Genomic DNA, 22325 nt, shown 5'->3' on the forward strand with positions numbered 1-22325 from the left:
ACCGTGAGCCACAGATCAGAACTCTAGAAGCTGCAAAGGGGAAAGAAATGGACTTTTCTCAAGAGCCTCTGGAGAGAACATGGCCCTGCCTCAGTTTAAAGCCACGAAAATCCATTTTCCACTTCTGACATCCAGACCGAAGAAAATAAACGTGCGTTGTTGAAGACACAGGTACTGTAGTTTGTTACAGCGACCATAGGAAACTCTCACAGCTGGTTGGGGATCAGACTTTTCTCAAAATCTGTGGTGGGGAGCAGACTCAGGCAAGGGGCTGCCTGCCTTCTGCACATTTGCTGAAAGCAAATACAAGGCAAGAGTTCGGCAAGAACGTCCCTGGAGGTACAGTGGATAAGAACCCACCTGCCAACGCAAGGTGGTCTTCCCTGGTCTGGGAAGATTCCACATGCCGCAGAGGAACTAAATCCACATTTTGCAACTCCTTAAGCCCGTGCACCTAGAGCCTGTGCTCTGCAACAAGAGAAGCCACCGCAATGACAAGCCTTAGCAGAGAAGCCTCCGCTCGCTGCAACTAGAGAAAGCCCACACACAGCAACAAAGACCCAACACAATCAAAATAAATGAATAAATAAATAATTTAAAACACTTGAGGTTGGCAAAAGGCAAGCCTTTAGATGTGGAAGAGTTAAGTGACTTCTCAGACACCCAGGGCCGAGGATTTTCTGCGTGTGTTATGCGAAGAAATGCTGAGGATGTAGTGTCAAATAAACAGAACGAAAGAGTTTCAGAAGTGTATGTAGTATGAGCTTCACTGGGTTTAAAAACTAAAGGAGTGGGTGGCTGAAAGGAAACAAGGAGAAACATTTCAGGATGTCCCAGATGACTGTCTCCAGGTGGGGTCTCCCGCAATCGCTGTTTTTTTCACACTTAGGAGGACTCGGGGCTGCGTGACAGCTGCCGTCGAATGAGCGAGCGGCCAAGGGACGGTTTGATCTGTCAGCAGATAAGGAGCTCCTGGGTAAACCCGAGGCCACCCAGCTGCTCAGCGGACCTTCAAGGGTGGATGGAGGCGAGAAGCAGGGAGGCAGATTGCAAGCTGTCAGGCAGACTGCGGTCTAGCTCTCCAACCTATATCTACCGTCATGTCCCCAGGCTCCCTTTTCATTCTGTAGGTCTGAGTTATTTGGAGACACATACCTAGGCAGCACCAGGCTCACGTTAGCGCGTGCTGTTTCTTATTTCGATGCTTTCCCTCCATCACTGCACTGCCTGCGTGTCCCAGAGGCTTGGCCCACCTCCTCCCATTTCCAGACCTCGCCTGTAGGTTTTCCGGCTGGGGCCCCAGGAGGAAGATAACTCTCACCTCTGAAAAAGCTGCTCCTCATCCTCCGGGTCGCTCAGGCGTGAAGAAGCCCAGGACTGGAGGAAGACGGGGCATCACCTCGGGTCCCCAGGTGCTGCTGTGTCCGCCCTGTGAGGAGCTGGGCCGACTGCTGACGTGGATGCTGCTGCGGTGATCAGACCCGGAGCTCAGGCTTCGTCTGACAGGTGGGGAGGAGACGGGCTGGCTGGAGGCAGCAGGCTCAGAGCAAGCAGAGACGGAGGAGCTGGGAGGACTGGGCTCCTCCTGGCTCTGGGGTGATGGCAATTGAGCCGAGAAGGGCTTTCTATTCCAGTAGACCTGAGGCTGGGCAGCTGGAGCAGTGGGGCTGTCTTTGGCACTGAAAATGAACAGTGTGGAAGGCTAGGGAAGAAGGAGGCTGTGAGTCTGCCCATAAGGTACCTGGGCAGAAGTAGACACATTCTATTTTTATCTAGAAGTGCCATGTTCCATTACACTCTTCTAAAGGTAATCTCATTTTAACAAGGCAAGGAAGCCTTGACCAGGGCAGCCCTGAGAGGAGAGCTCTGTTTGTAGGGTGTATGTATATGTGTGCATGTATGTGCATGTGAGTGTGTGGATTATGTGAATGTGCATATGTGCACATGTGCATTGCATGAGTGCTTGTGCATGGGTGAGTGTGTGTTGTTTATTGTGTGCACATGTTTGTGTGTGCATGTGTGTGCATGAACATGCTTGTGTGTGCATGCATGTGCATGCATGCCTGTGTCCATGTACATGAGTATATGTGCACATGTGTGCGTGAATGTGTGAGCACCTCCCGACAGGGGCCTTTCAGAGGAGCCAGGAAACGCTACCACAGCAGCTTCTAACACCTGAAGCCTGGCTGGATCAGAGGTTTTCTCCAGCCAGTGGTTTCTCACCCACACACAAAACAAGAACAGTATGCTCAAAACAAGAACAGGATGCTCGAAACAAGGGAATGAGGAAGAATTCCTGGATTGAGAACACACGTACAGGATTACCAGAATGAAATAGTCCTCAACCAGGAGCTGAGGAAAGTACAATGAAAAGACCCAGCATTAGAAAACAGGAGGAAAGAAGTAATTACAGGATCAAGCCAGTCCAACATCTGGTTTGAATGTGTTCTAAAGAGAAAAGAAAATGAAAGCAAATATTTGTTTAATCAAATATCTGGGCATCTGCAGCCCAGTCAGGTTGACACATAAAATCAGCCATCACAGGGTCTGGAGAGAAAAGGAAAGTACAAGCCACTTCTGCCCTCAGAGTGATTTTCTCTACTGCTTCTCCCTCACTGACTTTCATCTGGATTGCCTCAAGAGCTTCTAGAATCTTCTTCCACACATATGTCCTCATGCTGCTCTGTTATAAACATGGCTGCTGCCTGGTCAGCCTTGGTAACTGGAGGACTGGTCATTCCAACTCCCTGCTGAGACTTTCAACTTGAATAATGACCAGATTCCTAGGCCCTGGGACCCTTGTTTTTGGGATTCTCCCCCAGGCTTTCTCTCGTACTCCTTTAAGAAGCTGTACCCCATTCCCTGGGGCAAAGTGAGGTAGGAAAATGTTCATTCCTAAACCCATTTGTGGTCTGGTTTCTGTGTGTACACTGTACTACCACTCTGCAAAAGCTTGGAAGAGTACAAACCATGAGCCAGGAGGTCATGAGAAATGGAAGGATTAACTGTTGGCCAGGACGCGTTCTTTAATGCCCTAGCAGGCTGAGCCTGTTGAGCTGGTGAGAGTTGACCAGGAAAATCAGGGGTCAAGGTAGAGGCTGATGGGTGACGAAGTCCTCATAGCATCCTCAGCGTGCCCAGTGCAGGGCTCACTACCGCACTGAATGGTACAGACTTACAGGCTACCTTTCCCACTAGACTGTGAGGGTCTGGGGACCTTTCACTAAATGTCTTTCATTTATGCTCCATCAGAAACCAGCCCAGAGTGAATATCTGCTAAATTAATGAGTGAAGGTGGAATGATGTCTCCAGACTTCAGCTTTGGCACACCTGCCCTAATAATGCCTCCCTAATCTTTCCCTTCTGATGCTAGTTTGTGGTGCCCACGTGGAGATGTCTGGTACTCAGTTTGTGACATCTCTCCCAACCCAAGTCCACTTTTTCTCAGTTTTTATGGGTCATAGTTTTGGTGTCATGTCTGAGAACTTTTTACCTAGCCCTAGTTTCTGAAATTTTTCTCCTACTTTCTCTCCTATATTTTTCTTCCAATTTTCTTCCTCACAGAAATTCTCTAACACTTTTCTCCTACAAATTACATCTAGCTACATGTGGTAGATAGATGAGATAAATGACGACATAGGAGATAAATGACAACTGAAGTGACCATTAAGGTGCTCACTCTTCCTACTCATCATTAAGGTGATGTGAAGAAAGGAGTGGGCTTAAAAGCTCAGCTTTTGTTCCAAGGTCAAGAGCATCGAGAGTCAATAGGAGGCTCTGATCAGCTCTCAGGTGGGATCAAGGAGCAGGAGTTTGCCTCTTGGGCTGAGCTGGGCTCCTCGAAACATAGACCAACACATGTGGATCACACATGAACATTTCCATTTACTAGGATTAAAACCTGCTGGATGGCGGTGTGTGTGTGTGTGTGTGTGTGTGTGTGTGTGTTCTGTAAAATCCACCTGGTAGTGTTCTCTGCAAGTGACCAGTCAGCACGTGGGAGAAAGCCCTGGGCTTGACCTAAGCTATGTGGCCTTGAAGACATGACTTCAACCCTCTGAGATGGTTCTTCACCTGAAAAAAGAGATCTTCACACCTGCCTTGACAGGGTTGATGGGATGGTTCAGTGAATTCAACTGCTGGTGCTTGGACCAGGAAATTGGCCCTATTTTTATTATAGTCAACCAGGAAACAGACAGGCAACTTTCAAGTAAAGGCGTAGAGTGTAGCCAGTCTTTTCCTTTCCAAATGAGCAAGTAGGTTGCTGTCTTTCCCAGCAAGGCAACATTGGTTTTCACAAGCTAATCAGAATATCCAGCGAATCCAGAATATCCAGAGAATCATAGGTAAATGAACACTGAAACAGATAAAGTGAGTTATTACTATTACCCACTAACCCCTTGTCCATGAGCAGGTCTGGCCAAACCCAATCTGAACGTTAATGCCATAGCCTTAATGTTGATGCTTGAGTGTCCCAGTGATTCTACAGATACCCAGCAGTTTTTACTACTTGTCCCCACAACTATGGCTAATTCATCATTCATTCATTCCCTCACTCATTTATTCATTCAACATGCACTTGGATGACCACTGTGTTCTGGGCACTACTGCAGGGGCTACGGACACAGTGGTGAGCAGACCCCAACTCTTGTGAAGTTTACCTTTATTCTAGTGAGATTCAGACAATGAAGCAATATCTAAGGGAATTCAGGATGGTAGTAAGTGCTAAGACTCTGAAACGATGGGATGGAGAGTGGCAGGGATGGGTGTGGGGGTTGCTGGAGGCAGGATGGTGAGGAAAATGTTCTCTGAAGGGGGCACAAGGAAGCTGAGACTGTTAAAGGGAAGAGAGCCAGTCCTGTGAAGATCTAGGGCAGAGCATTTGCAGCAGAGGGAACAGCCATGGCAAAGTCCCACTAGGTTCATCACCAGCCTGACCGCATCCCTCCACCTCCAACCTTCTTGCACAGGTGACCTCACGGGAGCCACCTCTCCAGCCATCAGCGGAATGATTTATGAGCCACAGTCCCAAGACTCGCTTTTGCCTCGAATTCAGAAATCGACTTGAGGGCTGCTGCCGTATTTCTCTCCCCACATCCCTTGGAACACATTTCACACTGTTGATCTTAAGTAAATGATGGGTCACATCAAAGTGAGGCTTAGAGAGCCAGGACACAGCAGAAAGCCATTCTGGGTGCTTCAGATGCCGGCCCTTCATTCTTCTGCTTTCTTGCCCTGCATCCCATGACATCTTGGCCATGGCAGGCATGCCACCTGGGGACCCTCAGCAGTCAGCACAGGACAATGAAAGGAGTCTGAGCTTGTAAAATGTCGTGGTAGGTGTCTGTGGCAGCTTGGATTGCTGATATATTATGATGTTATGTTATGTTAAGTTATGTCATGCTATGCTATGTTACGTTATGGAAGACCACAGTCTGGTGGCTTATGCTGCTGCTGCTGTTGTTAAGTCACTTCAGTTGTGTCCAACTCTGTGCGACTCCATAGATGGCAGCCCACCAGGCTCCTCCATCCCTGGGATTCTCCAGGCAAGAATACTGGAGTGGGCTGCCATTTCCTTCTCCACTGGTGGCTTATAAATGAGGGGAATTTGCTTCTCACAGTCCTGGAGGTTGGAGGTCAGAGATCAGGAGCCAATATGCTTGGGTCCTGTGAGGGTCCTCTTCTGGATGTGAGCAGTTGTTTTCTTTCTCTGTCCTCATGCAATAGAAAGAAAGAAAGATAGAAAGCTCTCAAGCATGTCTTTTTATAAGGACACTAATCCCTTTCATGAGGCCCCACCCTCATGACTTACTCACCTCCTAAAGGCCTTACAACCACTGGCTTGGGGGTTAGTGTTTCAACCTGTGAATGGGAGAGCATAGACATTCAGTTCGCAATAAGATCTGCTCAGTAAATTGGAGGGCTTCCCTGGTAGTCCAGTGGTTAAGAATCCACCTGCCAGTACAGGAGACACAGATTTGATCCCTGGTCTGGGAAGATTCCACATGCTGCGGAGCAACTAAGCCCAAGCACCACAATGACTGAACCCGAGTGCTGTAGCTAGTGAAGCCCATGTGCCTAGAGCCTGTGTTCCACAACAAGAAGCCTGTGCACCGCAGCTAGAGAGTAGCCCCTGCTCACCACAGCCAGAGAAAGCCTGCATGCAGCAATGAAGACCCGGCACAGCTAAAAATAATTAAGTTAAAAAATTTTTTTAATCATTATTTTTTAAAAAATGTTGGGCAAGAAGCTAAACCTGCTGGTGGTGAGCTCCAGGGCCCATCACCTTTGGAAGAGCCTGACAGCCCATCTCCCAAGAGGCCCCCCTGGTCAGGATTTCACAGTCTGGAGTCTAAATCTCAACCTTAATTGCTCTGAAACTAGATTTTTCCAGTTCTCAATAGACTTGCGTTCAGATGGCCCACAGGAGTAAAGAGACCAGAACGGCAGTTGGTGAATTTATTTAGATGCCAGAAGAGCCCCATCTAAAAGACCTCCTCTCCCCCTACAATCAGACTGCAAGGAAACCAGAGGGACAGGCTGAGTCTGAGGACCGGACTTGAACCGGGAGGTCTGTGCAGCTGTGTCCTTACCACATGCTACATGCCTCAGGCAAGTCCATCAGACATTAGCTTGGGGTCTGTCCACCCACAGACACCCAGTGCCCATTTTTTGTGTTCTTTAAGGGACAGGGGCTTTCACCTAATCTCAGACAGGTCTCAAAACTCCACACAGACTGGAGGCTTCATCAGAATTGCCCCCAGGAGGCTGACTCCCATCTTCCTAGCTCTTCAGGTTCTCATTTTCAGGGCTTGGTTCAAGCTGGCTACCCTTAGCCCACCAAAAAATAAATTAATTATTAATAGTAATAAAAATTAAAAATGCAAGAAAAATCCCTCTGGAATACCCAAATATACTCAATCTGATTTTGCTCTTCTGTTTGCAACTGACAAGAGGCCCAACCCAAATGGTCACATACAAACATGAAAATATATCTGTTTGTGTAACTGAAAGCCCAGGGATGGATTCAGCTTCAGACCCAGCTTGTTCAGGGCTCAATTCATGTTGCCGGGACTCAGATTCTTTCCTTGAATCACTCTGCCTTCATTGTGTCAGCTGCCTTCTCTGGTTTCCTTCTCGGAAGTTCTGCTTTCATGATGGCAAGGTGGCTGCTGCAGTCACGTCACCTCTTGTTCATAAAGGGAGGGGGGAAAATACAAGTCTGGGATGGGTGCCCTTGGCTCTGCAGCAGAACTGGGCCTCGTGCTCATCCCTGAGCCCATCACTGTCATCAGAGGGGAACTGATGCCTGCTTGCCCAGGCCTGGGTCACATGCACCCAGGAGTAGGGTGGAGTCTCTCCCACTAGAACTGAGTTGTGGGATCCTTCAAAGAGATTCAGGGCTTTAACTGAGAATAGAGCACATGGAAGCCGAAGGGCTCCAAACCAAAAATGCACACCACCTGTATGCACTTCTGGGTTTTTCCACACTCCATTCCCCACACCTTGGTGCCCACCCTCCATCCCAACCCCATCCTTCTCTTACACTCCTACTCATAATCAAAACCCAGATCCTGCCTCCACTCCATAGCCTTCCATGTCACCAATATCTGCACGTGCCCCTCCTCTGAAACCATCCATAATGCTCACAGGGCACCCAGCACAGGCTGTCTGGTCAAGGTCATTGTCCTTTGGGGTGTGTGAATTTTCTCTCTAACACAGTTCCCCAGGGCTGGGATAAATAAACTTTTTTGGTAGAGGAACAGATAGTAAATATTTGGAGCTTTGTGGGTCATGCAGTCTCTATAGCAACTACTCAACTCTGCCATTAAGAGCACAAAAGTAACCAGAGATGAGATGTAAATGAACAGGCACGGATGTGTTTCAATAAAACTTTATTTAGAAAAATAGGCAGAGGGCCGAATTAGCCTGGCGGCCATAGTTTGTTGACCCTTGCTCTAGAGCCTTAAGGACTAGACCTTGCCTTACTTGTTTTTGAATTTCCCACTTGGTGAGCACGGTGCTTGGTATACAATGATCAACAGCTGTCACAGCGGATTGGACAATGCTGTAATTCTATAATTTTATTTTCTTTCTCTTAAAAGAAAAAAAACAAAGACAAAGAACGGTGAGGAGTTACTACACTCAAAAAGGAAAGAGTGTTTGTTCCTGGTCCACATGGAGAGTGAGATTCAGTGTGCCCTAGGAAGTTTTCTTTTGCAGTTCAGAAGTCATGAGCACCCGAGCAGTTGCTAGAAATGACTCCTCCCCCTGGCGCACCAATCATAAATAAACGCTGATGCATGTATGAATGTGCGTGTGTTTTTGTGGGTGTGTGTATACATGTGAACACCTGTGTATGTGTGTACATGTCTATGCACATGTACATTTGTGTTCATGTTATAAACAGGCACCCACATTGCAAAAGCCCGCCTTCTAATCTGGCTGAGTCCACGTGTTCCCTGCAGCTGCTGCCAAGGCCACCCCTCATTGTGCATTTCTGCTGAATATCCCTGGGCAAGAGGGCCTGAGCCTAGCCAGCCTGTGTCTCCATGCTGGGCATCTCTTTGCCTTCTGTCTGCATGGCCACACGCCAAAGAAATCACTGAGGAAAACTGTCCTTAGCAGGATCCTGCCCTGTTTGTCCCAAAAAGTCATCTTGTCTTTGAGTTGGACACGGTGGGAGGGAGCAGTGGATAGAGAACAGGGTTGGTCCCCAGAAACTCCTTTTGTTTTGGTGGAGGGGCCAGAAAGCATCCATGCTCTGCCTCTTAGTAACTGTGGGATACTGAACAATACGAGTTGCTTCCCTGAATGTTAATCACATGTCTGAAAGATGGGAGTAACACCCAAATCTCAGGACTGTTGTGAGCATGGAAGACGATGCACATGGATTTCCTGGAACTCAATGGGCTCTCAGAAATGGTAGCCAGCATTAATATTAGTAATACTGTTTATTATTCAGCATTAATAGCAGGAATACCGTTCATTATTTTTATAGGTTATCTAAAGGAGATCAGTCCTGGGTGTTCTTTGGAAGGACTGATGCTAAAGCTGAAACTCCAGTACTTTGGCCACCTCATGCAAAGAGCTGACTCATTGGAAAAGACTCTGATGCTGGGAGGGATTGGGGGCAGGAGGAGAAGGGGATAACAGAGGATGAGATGGCGGATGGCATCACCAACTCGATGGACAGGAGTTTGGGTGAACTCCGGGAGCTGGTGATGGACAGGGAGGCCTGGCGTGCTGCAATTCATACGGTCGCAAAGAGTCGGACACGACTGAGGGAGTGAACTGAACTGAACTGAAAATGCTTCATGCTTTCCAGTCTTGTCTGCGTGGTCATGTTCTCCTGGAGTCCTTCCACCTGGCCCCAACCCAGGGCCTACTAGTTCCCTTGCCAAAGGGACAAAGCCTTCCCTAACTGTCCTTCATAAACACTATTTCACACAATCTGCTTGAGTCTTCTGAGTCATATTGAGGGGGCAGCTTTCTCCTCTTCTAAGAAAACTTGTGATTCATCCTGGTTTCAAACTCCTGCTCTGCCCCTTGCTAGCTGGATACCTACGATGAGACTTAGCCTCTCCAAGCCTCTGATGCCTCATCTGCAAAGTGCTGAACACTTAACTCTACGGAATCACCGTTGAGTTAACATGATTATGCACAGTACCTTGGAGATGCCAAAAATACTCATGTTCCAATCTTGTGGGCATCTATTACACGTACTATATGAATTTGGTTTTCAAAACTAATAGTAATCCTTCTCTGAACCAATGCTTTTTTTTTTTTCTTTCTAAGAAGCCACCAACAGCACAGAGGACAAATGTCCATTTCCAACTCCCAGGGTCTTGTACAGCTGTCTGTACCTTCGTGGTTCCATGCTACTTTCTCCCCCATCTTGCTCGTGTTGCCATCATGGCTGCTCAGGTCAGAAGCTCCGTCAGAGCAGGGATTAGATTTTTGCCACAATTGCTTAGGCTGTCCTGAAAGTGTTCATTGAGAGACTATGGTTTTTAGTTCTGAATGCAAAAACTAAGATCAAGGTCTTCTTTACCTAAATTGGAGTGGAACTTTGCACTTAAAAAAGAAAAAATACCCAGACTCACAAGCCATTAGGAAGACATGAGCAAATGTTCATGCCCCTTTAGCATCCTTGGCTGAGGAGAAATGGGTCACAAGTGTCCCCCTACAGAGAAGGGTGGTGGGTATCAGCCTTGCGGATGCCCAAGGAAGCACGTCTCTCTTCCAGTGATCATTTCATTTAGTGATCCAGAAATGTTTACTGGGCACCCAGTGTCTGCAAGGCTCTCTTCTACATGTTGATGAGACCCCAGGGATTCCTGGTGAGGTGGACAAGTCCACAGAGAATGTGGCATTTGTTTGGGGGCATCTCGCTACCCCAGGGCCTGCCCTTCTGTGAGGCTGGCCCTTCTCAAGAGGGGCCTGAACATGCTCTCCTAATACCGACTATGCTTCTTCAAAGACCACTTTGTACCTAAATCCAAACACATCCCATAAAAACGTGACATCAGCCTGGTCTACATTTTGTGCCAAGTGGCCTCCATGAATTTAAAGGAAGGTCTGAACCAAGAGGAAGTCTCACTAGAGAGTGGAAGATCTTTGGGGGCCAGGGTCCCCAGGTGGATTCTACTCAGGTCGGCTGGCACCTGTCGGTTTTCTTTCCCATCCAGGCATGGCCTTTGTACTGAGCACGTCTTATACAAGAGCTCGAGACTCTGGTGCTGAAAGGGCAGCTCCATCAGCATTCCCAGAGCTGAAAACAGAACGTAGCTAGAAAACCATGGATGTCCCAGGCAAACAGGGAGAGATAGAGAGAGAGGATGTGGGGCAGCAGGAACCTACGCACCGTGAGACCCCTGACCCTGCCTCCACACGGGAGGGCTCCACACGTTGTTCCGTGAGTCCTGGGGTCTATTTGCCTACCAATTAGTACCAGGAATCTCCGCTCCATAAAGGCAGCTCTGACACCCACAAAATACCCACATAGTATTTTGCTTTTCACACAAACGATAACAGCTCTTTTTAATCAGCATTGTTTTGTTCTCTAAGAAGCCTCTGGATGGCACAGAAAAATTAAAGATCTTCCCAGAGAATGTGGCTTATAAAAGTACTAAAAAAAAAACCACCAAGGAATGGCTGAAGCTACAGGTATGTGTGCTCAGAAGCTCAGTCCTGTCCGGCTCTTCGCAGCCCCATGGGCTGTAGCCTGCTAAGGTCTCAAAAACTGTGGCCACCATTGCTGACGGGGTCTCTCAAAGCAGATGCTGTCCACATTCATCTTTCAGATGGAGATGCTGAGTCCCACTCTGCAAGGTTGGGGAGTCAAGTTAACAGTGCGTGGTGATGGGGAACCCCTCACCAGTTGCTCCATCCCTAGGGAACCTCTTACCCCTGGGAGGAGAGCCCAGCTAGGTGACCTTGGGTCAGTTACCTACCCGGCTGTGACCTTGAGTGTTACACTGGGGTGTGAGGGCTGGATCTGAAGATAACGAGGAGCTAGAGAATTTCAGCAGTGGATGATAATCAAGTTTGCATTGTTTAAAGTTCTCTCCAGGGGCTTTTGGCAGAGCAAAAAAAAAAAAAAAAAAAAAAACCACATAAATGGAAAGAACTCTTGCTTTTGGAGTCAAACAGATCTTGGTCCCTTCTCAGCGAGATGACCTTGACCATGTCCTTCAAATTAAGTATCTTAAAATGCAGACCTGATTCAGCAGGTCTGGAGTAGGGCCTGGTCTTTTGCATCTCTCACAAATGTTGCATTTCCTCCCTGGCGATGCTCCTGCAACAAGACTCACTTCCTGGGAGTCTGCAGGTCATGGATGGATGATGCCCTGTCTTCTAGGGGCCACAGACCACACTGAGCCGAGAGGTTTAAATATCTCTGAGCCTCAGTTTCCTCATCTGTAAATGGCATCATGAAAACCCAGCTTGTGGGTGTGTTTGGTGGCCTCTGCAGCTCAGTCAGTGCTCAGACCTCCTTGGGCCCAGCTCTCTCCCTCTCCATCATCACCTCATCCCAGGATGATGAATGGCTATTCTAGGCTCAGCATGGCCACCTCATTTCCGCTCTTCCTCTCTCCTCGTTCATAATTGGTATACTCTGGAAGCTTGCTTGGCACTGGGCTTGCCTTTCAAATGCCCTAGAATTCTTCTTTTGGCTTCTTTCTCTTTTCTATTTAAATTTAAAATCTACAGGGCTCGCCCGGGGCTCCTACCATCTCAGTGCCATTAGGAGATTAAAATTTTGCAGCACCTGCTTCTCTGCTGCTCCAGGGTCCCCCTTTTCACATCAAGGGAAGCACAAGACCCACGCCACCTGCCACCTAGTGACCACATCCTCCTTCCAAGATGGGGAGTGACCCATAGGAATGGGTATTCAAATGATCGGGGCTTATGTTTGCAATGTTGGAGAAGGAAATGCCAACCCACTCCAGCATTCTTGCCTGGGAAATCCCATGGATAGAGGAGTCTGGCAGGCTATATGTAGTCCATGGGGTCGCAAAGCATCAGACACAACTTAGCGACTAAACAGCAATAACATGTTTCCAATGCAACATACCTGGTTGGCCTCCCAGCCCTGCAGGGGGGCTTGGCAGAATTCCAGTGAGATACGGTGGGTGGAAAGCTCTGTGCAAGGCGAGGGGCCCGGAAGTGTTGAGATCTGGGAGCTAGTCCTGGCTCTGCCACTCAGTCTTCCTCCCTCCGTGATCCTGGGTGAGGTGGGATCCTCGCAGGCCATCTCTAAGAAAGACGTGGGACTAAACATCCTCAAGAGCCTTTCCAGCCCCCACATCCTCTGTGGTCTACTGTTTATAAGTGATGGGATACAGTTTCCTGACTATCCATCCGGGCTCTTTCCATCCACGTGTATATGCCATCATATGTCCATCCAGGAAACACAAACCGCATACATGACAAACATGGAGGGGCCTCCTTCCATCTGGAAAAGAACAGACTCACTCAATCCACACTTCTCCCCAGTGGGGGCCCGATTTCTTTGTTCCTTTTGATTGTAAAACTCCTTGACAGAGTTCTTGGAGTGAGTCTGAAACACATCTGTCAATTCTTGACACTCCTCCCATGGAGAAGGTTTATGTCCCTCCCCTGTGAACTTGGGTGGGCTTCTGTGAGTATTTTGACCAAGTAAGCAAAAGTGACAGATGTTACGTGTCCCCAGGGCAGAGTCGCACTCACTGTGATGATCCCTGTTCTGCGGTCTGACTGCCCCCAGGGCAGCCATGCTGTGAGGAAGCCCGAGTTAGGGCTCCATGCCAGGGTCCGTCCACCACTCTGTGACCGTCATGGTGCCAACAGTCCATTTTCGGTCTCCTTCCCACCTGATCTGTCCACAGCATCTGACCCCACTGGTCACCCCAACCTCGAAGCACTTTGAGCATCAGACCCACACTCTTCTGCTTGTTCTTCTCCCTTCCTAGTGGTTCCCTCCCAGCCTCCGTTGCTCTTTTCTTCCTCGTTGCCCTTCCTGCTCACACTAGAGTGCCCTGAGACACAGGCTCTGAGCTTTCTCCATCCACACTGGCATCTCTGGCAATATCATCAGGCTCGAGGCTTTTACTGCCATCATTGTGCTCAGGACTCCACCCTGGATGCTCCTCTTGACTCTGGACACTTACATCTGCCCTTGACTCCACATCTCCACTGAAACATCTAACGGGCATCACGTCCACCCTGAACTTCTGCTCGACCCTCCACCAGACCAGCTTCGCTCATGTCTTCCCAATCACAGCTGCTCAAGATAAAGAACCTGGAGTCAGCCTGGATGCCTCTCCTTCCATTACATCCCACCCAAGTCCATCGCCAAGTTTTACGAGCTCTGCCTTCAGAGTAGACCCAGAGCCCACCTCCTCCTCCACAGCTCTCTCTCTACCAGCTGGGTCCATGCTGCCAGCCAACCTCTGCCACCTGGATGCGGCTGTGGGTTCACCTATTAACTGTTCCCCTGGAGTTTGAGTCTGCCCCCCTTCCATTTAATCTCTTCCCAAAAACTAGAGTGAACCTTCTAAAACGAAAGTCACACATATCCTACCATTTCTTTGCTCAATACTCATGGCCTCCCATCTCTCTCAGAATTCAGACTAAAAGCCAAAATCATTGCAATGGCCTGTAGGGACCTACATGATCCACCCTCACCCTTCCTGGTCTTAACTTGATTGGCCTAGTTTTTCCTCTGCCCCCTCCGCTTGATCCACTATGGCTTCCAGGCAAACCCTCAAACTCAGCAGTGTGTTTCCACCTCAGGGCCTTTGTACCTGCTGCCTCCTCAGCCTGAGACTCTCTTCCCCTAGACAGCTGCATTGATCTTACTCTCTCCCCACTCACTCGCTCACCTCTTCTATTAAGGCTTTCCCTGACCACCCTTATTGAAAATATACACATGTCCTGCACAGCACCACCGGGCCCTCTCTTGTTCCTGTTTTTTTATTTCTCTTTATAACACTTACCAGGTTCTGGCATCCTTAACGCTTAATTTGTTTGCTGTTTGTCTCCCTCCATACAGTTTAAGTTCCATGATGACAGGATTCTAGATTTTGTTCATTGCTGTTTCCTCAGCACCTAGAATAGTGTCCAGCACATAGAGAGTGAAAGTGAAAATGAAAGTCGCTCAGTCATATCCGACTCTTTGCAACCTCATGGACTATACAGTCCATGGAATTCTCCGGGCCAGAATACAGGAGTGGGTAGCCGTTCCCTTCTCCAGGGAATCTTCCCAACCCAAAAGGCACTTGATAAATATTTGAATGAATGAATTATATGATTGTGCCTCCAAACTGCAGCCAGGAGGCTGACATGCCCAACACAAATCCTCACCCATGCCTGTCTATAATGCAACCCTTGCACACTCTCCCATCATCCTGAGGATAAAACTCAACCTTCATTTATCTATTTTTCAGAAATGTGTGAAATTATCACTTTGTATAGCAGGGAAAATTGTGACCCAGGGAGATGATTCACTTCGCTCTAACCCTCAGTTTCCTCACCTGAAAATGGGGCTAATATTTCTACCTGGTGGAATTCACTTGAAGTTCAAATAAGATAACCAGTAGAAGCACTGGGCCTTGAAAGAGTGATGTTCTCAATAGGCAGTTCATTTTATTACTGATGGTCACCTTCATAGTTGGCCCCGGGGCGATCCCCTGCGAAAGGCATTATTATCATATAAATGAGAGAAGCAGCCCCAAATTGCCCTCTCAAGGCAGGGAGGAGGGGAGCAGGGACCAGTCCCTCCAGCACCTCCCTGTAGACTCTGAGCAGTGGCTCCTCTCACTTCTCTCCCTTCCACGCTCAGGACACGCCCTTGGCAATGTGCATCAAGCACCCACAGGCTCATGTGTTCATTTCTTTTTCTTTTTAAATTTTTTATTAACGTGGACCATTTTAAAGTCTTTATTGAATTTGTTACAATATTGCTTCTGTTTTAGGTTTTTTTTGTCCACGAGTCATGTGGGATCTCATCTCCCCAACCAGAGATCAAACCCGCACCCACGACCCTGGAAGGCGAAGACTCAACCACTGGACTGCCAGGTCTCAACCACTGGACCACCAGGGAAATCTCTGTATCTTTTTCTAATTCAAAGTCAAAGACATCCTCTGAGCATCTAGTGAGTACCAGACCCTGGGCCTGGTAGAAGCTTCATGTTCATAATCCTTGATGGCATCTACAGCTCCGTTTTTGGCACCAGTGGATCACATGTCTGATTCGTCAATGCCGGGATTTCAAGCCTGCAGTAACCTAGGGAGGCAAGCACTCTTGTCATCTCCATTTTACAGACGGCACCTCAGAAACTGAGCAGTCATTCCACAGCATCGTCTAATGTCCAATTCATGTCCAAGTTTTCGCAAATGAAAGACCAAGAAGACTTGATTTAAACTTCCACTTCATTTCATCCAAGATAACTGTCAGCATTTCATTTCCAGTGTTGTCCCCGAAACTTCGCCATTCATTAAATCAATACACTGATGCCTTCTTTCCCTTCTGTCCCCTCCACAATATAGTGGGGGACACAAACAGGAAATGGGTGAGCCAGCAACCAGGGGTGGCCTCGGTAATGGAGGCCGATCTTGGGTGCTTCAGGAGCAGGGAGGAGAGGGACCCAGTGCAGTCCAGGGTAGGCAAGGAAGGATCCAAGAGCAACAGAGAGATGAGCTAGACCCTAAAGGATGAGAAGGAATGATACAGAAGAAAGAGGGCAGGAGGAGGAATTCCCTGGTGGTCCAGTGGTTAAGAATTCACTTGTGACTGTGGAGGACATGGGTTCGATCCCTGATCCAGGAAGATCCTACTTGTCCATGCACCAAAACAACTGAGCCCAACTCTCCAAAACAAGAGCGTAATCCCTCCTCTCCACAGCTAGAGAAAACTCGTGTACAGCAACAAAGACCCTGGGATCAAACCCAGGTCTCCCGCATTGCAGGCAGACACTTTAACCTCTGAGCCACCAGGGAAGCCCAACAAAGACCCAGTGTAGCCAAAAGTTAATTAACTAATTAATTTAAAAAGGGGGCAGAGGGGCATCCCAGGCAAGAGGGTAAGCAGCGATAAGTATGAGCAGCGATAAGCAGATGGGATACATCAATGAGACATGTAGAGAAACTCGAGCCACTTGGTGTTGCGGAATCATGACGTGCAAGGCAGGGAGTAGTGAGAAATAGGGTTGCAGAGGTGGGAAAGAGACAGCACCCTCCCTACACACGTGCATGCATGCGCGCACACACGCATGCGTGCATGCACACAGAACTTAGTTTGATGATAATTTAAGATGCCAGGAGCCACGCCCTCTCGTTCTGTGCCATTTCCTCCCAAGCCTTCTCCTGCCAATCCTAGCATGCCCTGCACCTCTCCCCCCTGCTTCACAAAGCTGCCGCTGTCACCCCCAGCCCCACACCCTACACATGCCCCCACTTGGACCCTCCAGAGCTGAATGGGTCTCCAGCATCCCGCTCAGTGCCTCCCACTGAACATCACCAGCCATAGAAGATCAAAGTAGTCAGAAGTCAGAGCATCTCCAAGCCTTGAGTGAGGGCGGATGTGGAATACAGAACCCAGGGACTCAGAGAGAAGCCACAGCTTCGGATGGAGAACAGAGTGGCTCATACCAGGAGAGAATGGGGACCCCAAAGATAGCAAGAAGGGACATCTCTGTGCCCACTCTGACCCCCTCGCCTGGCAGCTGAACGGTCCTTAGACTTGGTCTGCTTCAGAACAACTTTTGGCTCACTGGCTGGTATAATGAAAGGAATAGACTCTCCACGAGGACCCTGTTTCTACATCTTTCTGTATCTTCATTCAATCATTATATATATATATATTTTTTTTTTCTTTTTTAACTGAGCACATACAATGGATTAAACTCTGTTCCAGGTGCTGGAGACACAGCAGTGAACAAAACAGACAACCTCTTGGCTTCACAGAGCTAGCATTCTGGTAGGATAAGCACACAAGCAACACAGACAGAGATAAAATACCCAGTGTGTCAGATGGTGATAGGTGATATGAAGACAAAGAAAGGGCAAGAAGGGAGCGGCTGCACTTGCAGACCAGTGCTCAGGGAGGCCTCACTAAGAAGGGTTCACTGGAGCAAAGACCTACAGGAGCAGAGGGAGCTAGCCAGGCAGACACGGAGGGGAAAGCATTCCAGGCAGAGGGAGCCACACGTGCAAAGGCCCTGAGGCAGGAGTCTCTTGACTAGTTGGAGGAACAGCAGGAGGCCGGCCTAGGCAGGGATGGGGAGGGCAGGAGGAGAGGGTGCAGAGCTGGGGCCAAGGCCTTGTGGGTCATGGAGCACTCTAGCCTTTTCTCTGACTTTCAAAGGAAGTGACTGGAAGCTCTAGAGAAGAGCTGGGATGTAATCTGGCTTGAATTTAAGGAGCTCACTGGCTACTGTATGAGGTGTAGATGGCCAGGGTCAAGAGGGATGCTGAGAATCCACTGGGGCTCTCGTAATAATCCAGATGAGGTGAGGGTGGCTTGGCCCCAGGTGGGAGCTGTGGTGGAGTGAGGAGGGGTCAGACTCACAAATGAGCATTTATGGTTTGTATATGTCTTCTCCCAAGGCAGCCCAGGGAGGGGCCGAGAGCAGGACCTCTGGAGTCCAGCTGTCCTGGGTTCAAATCCTGGTCCCTCTTGACAAACTGCTTATCTTTGGAGGAGTTGACTTAATCCTCCTGAGATCCCTTGTTTCCTTACTGGAAAGATGCTAAGGACTGAACTGTGTCCCCAAACTTGTGTGTTGCAGCCCTGACCCCAGTGTGACTGCATTTGGCAACAGGGCCTATAACAAGGTGATAACATAATGGTCAAGTGAGGTCCCGGAGTGGGGCTTTAATCCGATGGGACTGATATCCTTAGAAGACGAGGAAGAGACGCAAGAGATCTCCCTCCTTCACCACGCTCACAGAGAAGACTGGCCCCGGGAGGACACAGCGAGAAGGAGCCGTCTACGAGCCGGGAGAAGAGGCATCACCAGACACCAAACCTGAGGTCATCCTGACCTTGGACTTGCAGCCCCAAAGCTGTGAAAAGACACATTCCTGTGCTTTAGGCCATCCATCTGCGTTGTTCTGTTATGGCCCCCCAACAGACTGAAACACCAGGGTGACCTCGCCTCTGCCCCTCCCCCCAGGGCTGATGCTGAGCTTCAGGATGCCTGTCAGCCCTGGAGCACAGTCTCAGGAAGAGCTCAGTAACAGACTGTGGTTTTTCTTCATTTTCCGTATTGTTTTACCAAGATGCGCAGGCACAGAGACTCTGACAGCCGTTTCTACTGCGGTATCCTGAAATGCCCCTTCTCATCTTTTTCATTAGAAAAATTATTTATTTATTTGGCTATGCGGGTCTTGGTTGTGGCATGCAGGATCCTTAGTTGCAGCATACGGGATCTAGTTCCCTGACCAGGGATCAAACCCAGGCCCCCTGCATTGGGAACACAGAGCCTTAGCCACTGGACCACCAGGGAAGTCCCTCATTTTTCAAATTAAAAAATAAAAAAAAATGATGTAGCTGAATACTCTCAAGGCTATGCTACATTTGATCCCATTCATCTGTTCAATTTCCTTCCTTCACACACACCAGAAAGTCACAGGGCAACAAGACCAGAAACCAGGGAATTTTTTTTTTTTTGGTGATGGGGGAGTGGGGAGTTCCTATCTGCTTCAAATCAAACCCGAGGCTGTTTTTGGAACTCGGGACACCCTGACCCTGCCGTTTTGATCCAGTGTCTGTGGTGGCTTCTGGTTGTGACCTAAGAGGTGGCATGTCTCACGTTTATCCACAGGAACTTTGGAGTGAAAATTCTAGGAATCACGACTTTGAGAGTCAAGATGATTTGGCCATGAATTCCACTGAGCTAATTTAAGCCCATTAACAATTTTCCATGTGGTATGAACTGGGTCCAATTTTCCCCATTTTCCATCAGTAGTATTAGGAAGTATTCCTGTAGGAATCCACCTGTGCTCAGAGCGGTTGCATCACACAGCTGCAGACAGCGCGGATGCGAATAGGCCGCAGGACGGGTACAAGCGTGGCTGCAGGGCCCTAGATGGCTTGTCCCTGTGGTTGTGCAACAAACCTTAGATCTTGGTCACTTGTCTGCCCTCTCATGGCCCCTGCATAATGGGTTTTCTTTGGGAGTCTTTTTTTTTTTTTTTTTTTTTTTTTATGTTCAACTGAGCCCTTGCTGCGCAGTGAGGTCAAAGCGGTAGGATCATGACCTCTTTAGATTCTGTCCCTGACCCTTCTTCTCTTCTGGTACCCCAAGCTCCCCTGCATCTTGTGGCTCCCCCATATCCTTGACTTTCCTGTGACCCCACCCACCCCATAAAAGATGCTTAACCCCCACCACAGACCTCTGCCCACGTCCTCCTGATTCCACCTCAGCCTGACCTCCTGGGCACAGCTGCCAATGTCACAGCAGGTTCCCATCACCCCCACCTCCAAGATGGAAAGGAAGGGGGCCTTCTCCCAGCAACAGCCCACCCTGTTGTTGTTTTCCTTCTCTTCCCCCCACCTCTAGGGGTTCCATCCAGCACTCACAATGCAGAGGCTAGCTCACGTGCCCCATACACAGCCAGGGCACTAGGGGGCAGGCTCTGCCCAGGGGGCTCTACCAGTTCCCCCTGGCTCTAGGCTGCCACAGTGAGTCAGGCACCAGCACCCCCATCACCTTCACCTGACTTTATGCTACACCCTTATGCCTTCCTGGCGCTCCCTGGGTCTGAGCCCCACAAGGTTGCTAGAGGAGATCTTTATAAACCCAAATCCTACCCAACTCTCCCTCTGCTGACCCCAGGAGAGAAAGGCCACCTCCTTGCTCTGTCCACCAGCTCCTTCACCATCTGGCCCCCACTCACCTCCCCACTGGCCCCTGGCCCCTCTCCTGCACGCTCTGCTCCAGACTTTGTAAAGTACTTGCCCACATTCACCTTTTCCTGCTTCTTCAGGCTCCACACCTTGATAAAGGCTAGTTCCACACCTGTGTCCCTTCTCTGCTTTGCTTCTCCAAACCTGGCACACGGGCATCTCTGCCACTGGGAGATCACCCCTGGTCCCCATCCCTCCTCACCTCCTATAGTGGGTGCCCACATCGTTCTCCTGGATCAGGTACTCGGCTCCCAGCAGTCTGGAGTATTGGATGCTGACAGTTCGTGGCTGGGTCTACTCCCCAGTGGCAGCCTGACCAAGGACAATGTGGGCAGTGGGATCGAGATCAGAGATTCAGGGAGGGGGTGCAAAGGCCAAGCTCCTTGCCCTGACTCAGGACCGCTCCTCCTCTCTCTGGCCCCTCCTGCTTCCCTCCCGCCCCCAACATACCTCCCAGCCTGCAACCTTCCATCCTGGGTCCCCTCACAAGGAACCACCTATGCTATCCCCCGCCCCAAGGCAGGGGTGGGCTTTGCTAACACTGACCCTTTGGACCCATGGATCTAATCTCCCCACCGGACCACCATCTTCTAGCGTATTTAGTCATTCAGCCTATGATACTTACCAAGGAACCTGGACTCGTGTGTCTTTCTGTCTCCTTCATTCACTCGTTATTCATTCCTCAAATCGTTAATGAGCCTGTACTGCATGGTAAGTGTCAGAAATGAACAAACAGGCAGGGAATGTCTGTATCAGTTTCTCACTGCTGCCATAACAACGATCACAAACTGATTGGTTTAAAATAGCACCAATCTTTTATCCTACAGTTCTGAGGTCAGAAGTCCAACACGTGTCTCCAGGGCTTAAGATCATGGTGTCTGCAGGGCTGCATTCCTCCTGGAGGGTCTACTCCAGGGCCAGGACGTCTAGCACCATGTCTAGCATCTGCCCACCTTCCCGGCTCACCACCCCTTTCTCTACCTTCTGAGCCAGCAGCTTAAGGCTGAGTCCTCACAGGCCATTACTCTGCCCCTGTATCTGCTTTCACATCTCCTTCTCCCTTTCTGGTTGTTCAGTCTCTCAGTCTTGTCTAACTCTTTGTGACCCCATGGACTGAAGCACACCAGGCTTCCCTGTCCTTCACTATCTCCCAGAGTTTACTCAAACTCGTGTCTATTGAGTCGGTGATGCCATCCAACCATCTCATCCTTTGTTGCTCCCTTCTCCTCCTGCCCTCAATCTTTCCCAGCATCAGGGTCTTTTCCAATGAGTCGGCTCTTCTCATCAAGTATTCTTAGTTTCTCTATTACTCTGACTCTAACTCTGCCCCTCTTCCACTTTTAAGACATTTTTAATTACATTGGGACCACCCAAATAATCCAGGATATTCCATTTAAAATTAAACTGATTAGCAGCCTTAATTTCATTTTCAATTTTAATTCCCCTTTGCCCTGTAACCTAGCATATTCACAGACTGTGAGGGTTAAGACATGGACATTTGGGGTGAGCAGTGTATGGCTTTGATGACCCTACCTTCCTTGCTTAGCCAGGGGCCTGGGACACAGTTGATGCTCAATAATATTTGGCGACTTGAAAAAAATGCACAACGTGAAAGTTAGGAGTTAAGTTTGGGGAGGGGTGCAAAATGAGGACTACAGCTCATGGAACACACCTCAGGTAGCTCTGCAGAGCTGTTCCAAAGAGGCGGGGAGGTGGGTGGGGGGAGGTCAGTATATATGTGATTTTGGTGAAGGGGGAATTCATGCAATCAAGCACATATTTTCCCAGAAGGTTTCTGCTAGTTTCATGAAGCTTTCTGCTCTTCACAAGAAACAGTCATCACCATGCAGGATTTTAGTGCTTTTCTAGATATGAGGAGATACAAGAATGGGGTTCATAAAAACAGCTTCTGAAAATACCTATCTAA

The 22325-nt window shown here is 48.9% G+C and overlaps 1 long non-coding RNA gene across 1 annotated transcript; it reads right to left on the minus strand.

The window, feature by feature from the left end:
• Positions 1–3946: 3946 nt before the first annotated feature.
• Positions 3947–20980, minus strand: LOC123330823. Its single transcript, XR_006640354.1, has 5 exons — positions 20601–20980; positions 14484–14595; positions 13656–13768; positions 12581–12961; positions 3947–5715 (listed from the first exon to the last, which is right to left on the minus strand). It is a non-coding gene; the product is annotated as an uncharacterized LOC123330823 (long non-coding RNA).
• Between the last annotated feature and the right edge of the window lie 1345 nt (positions 20981–22325).

Source organism: Bubalus bubalis, chromosome 20, assembly GCF_019923935.1.
Source record: "Bubalus bubalis isolate 160015118507 breed Murrah chromosome 20, NDDB_SH_1, whole genome shotgun sequence".
NCBI classification, from domain to species: Eukaryota; Metazoa; Chordata; class Mammalia; order Artiodactyla; family Bovidae; genus Bubalus; species Bubalus bubalis.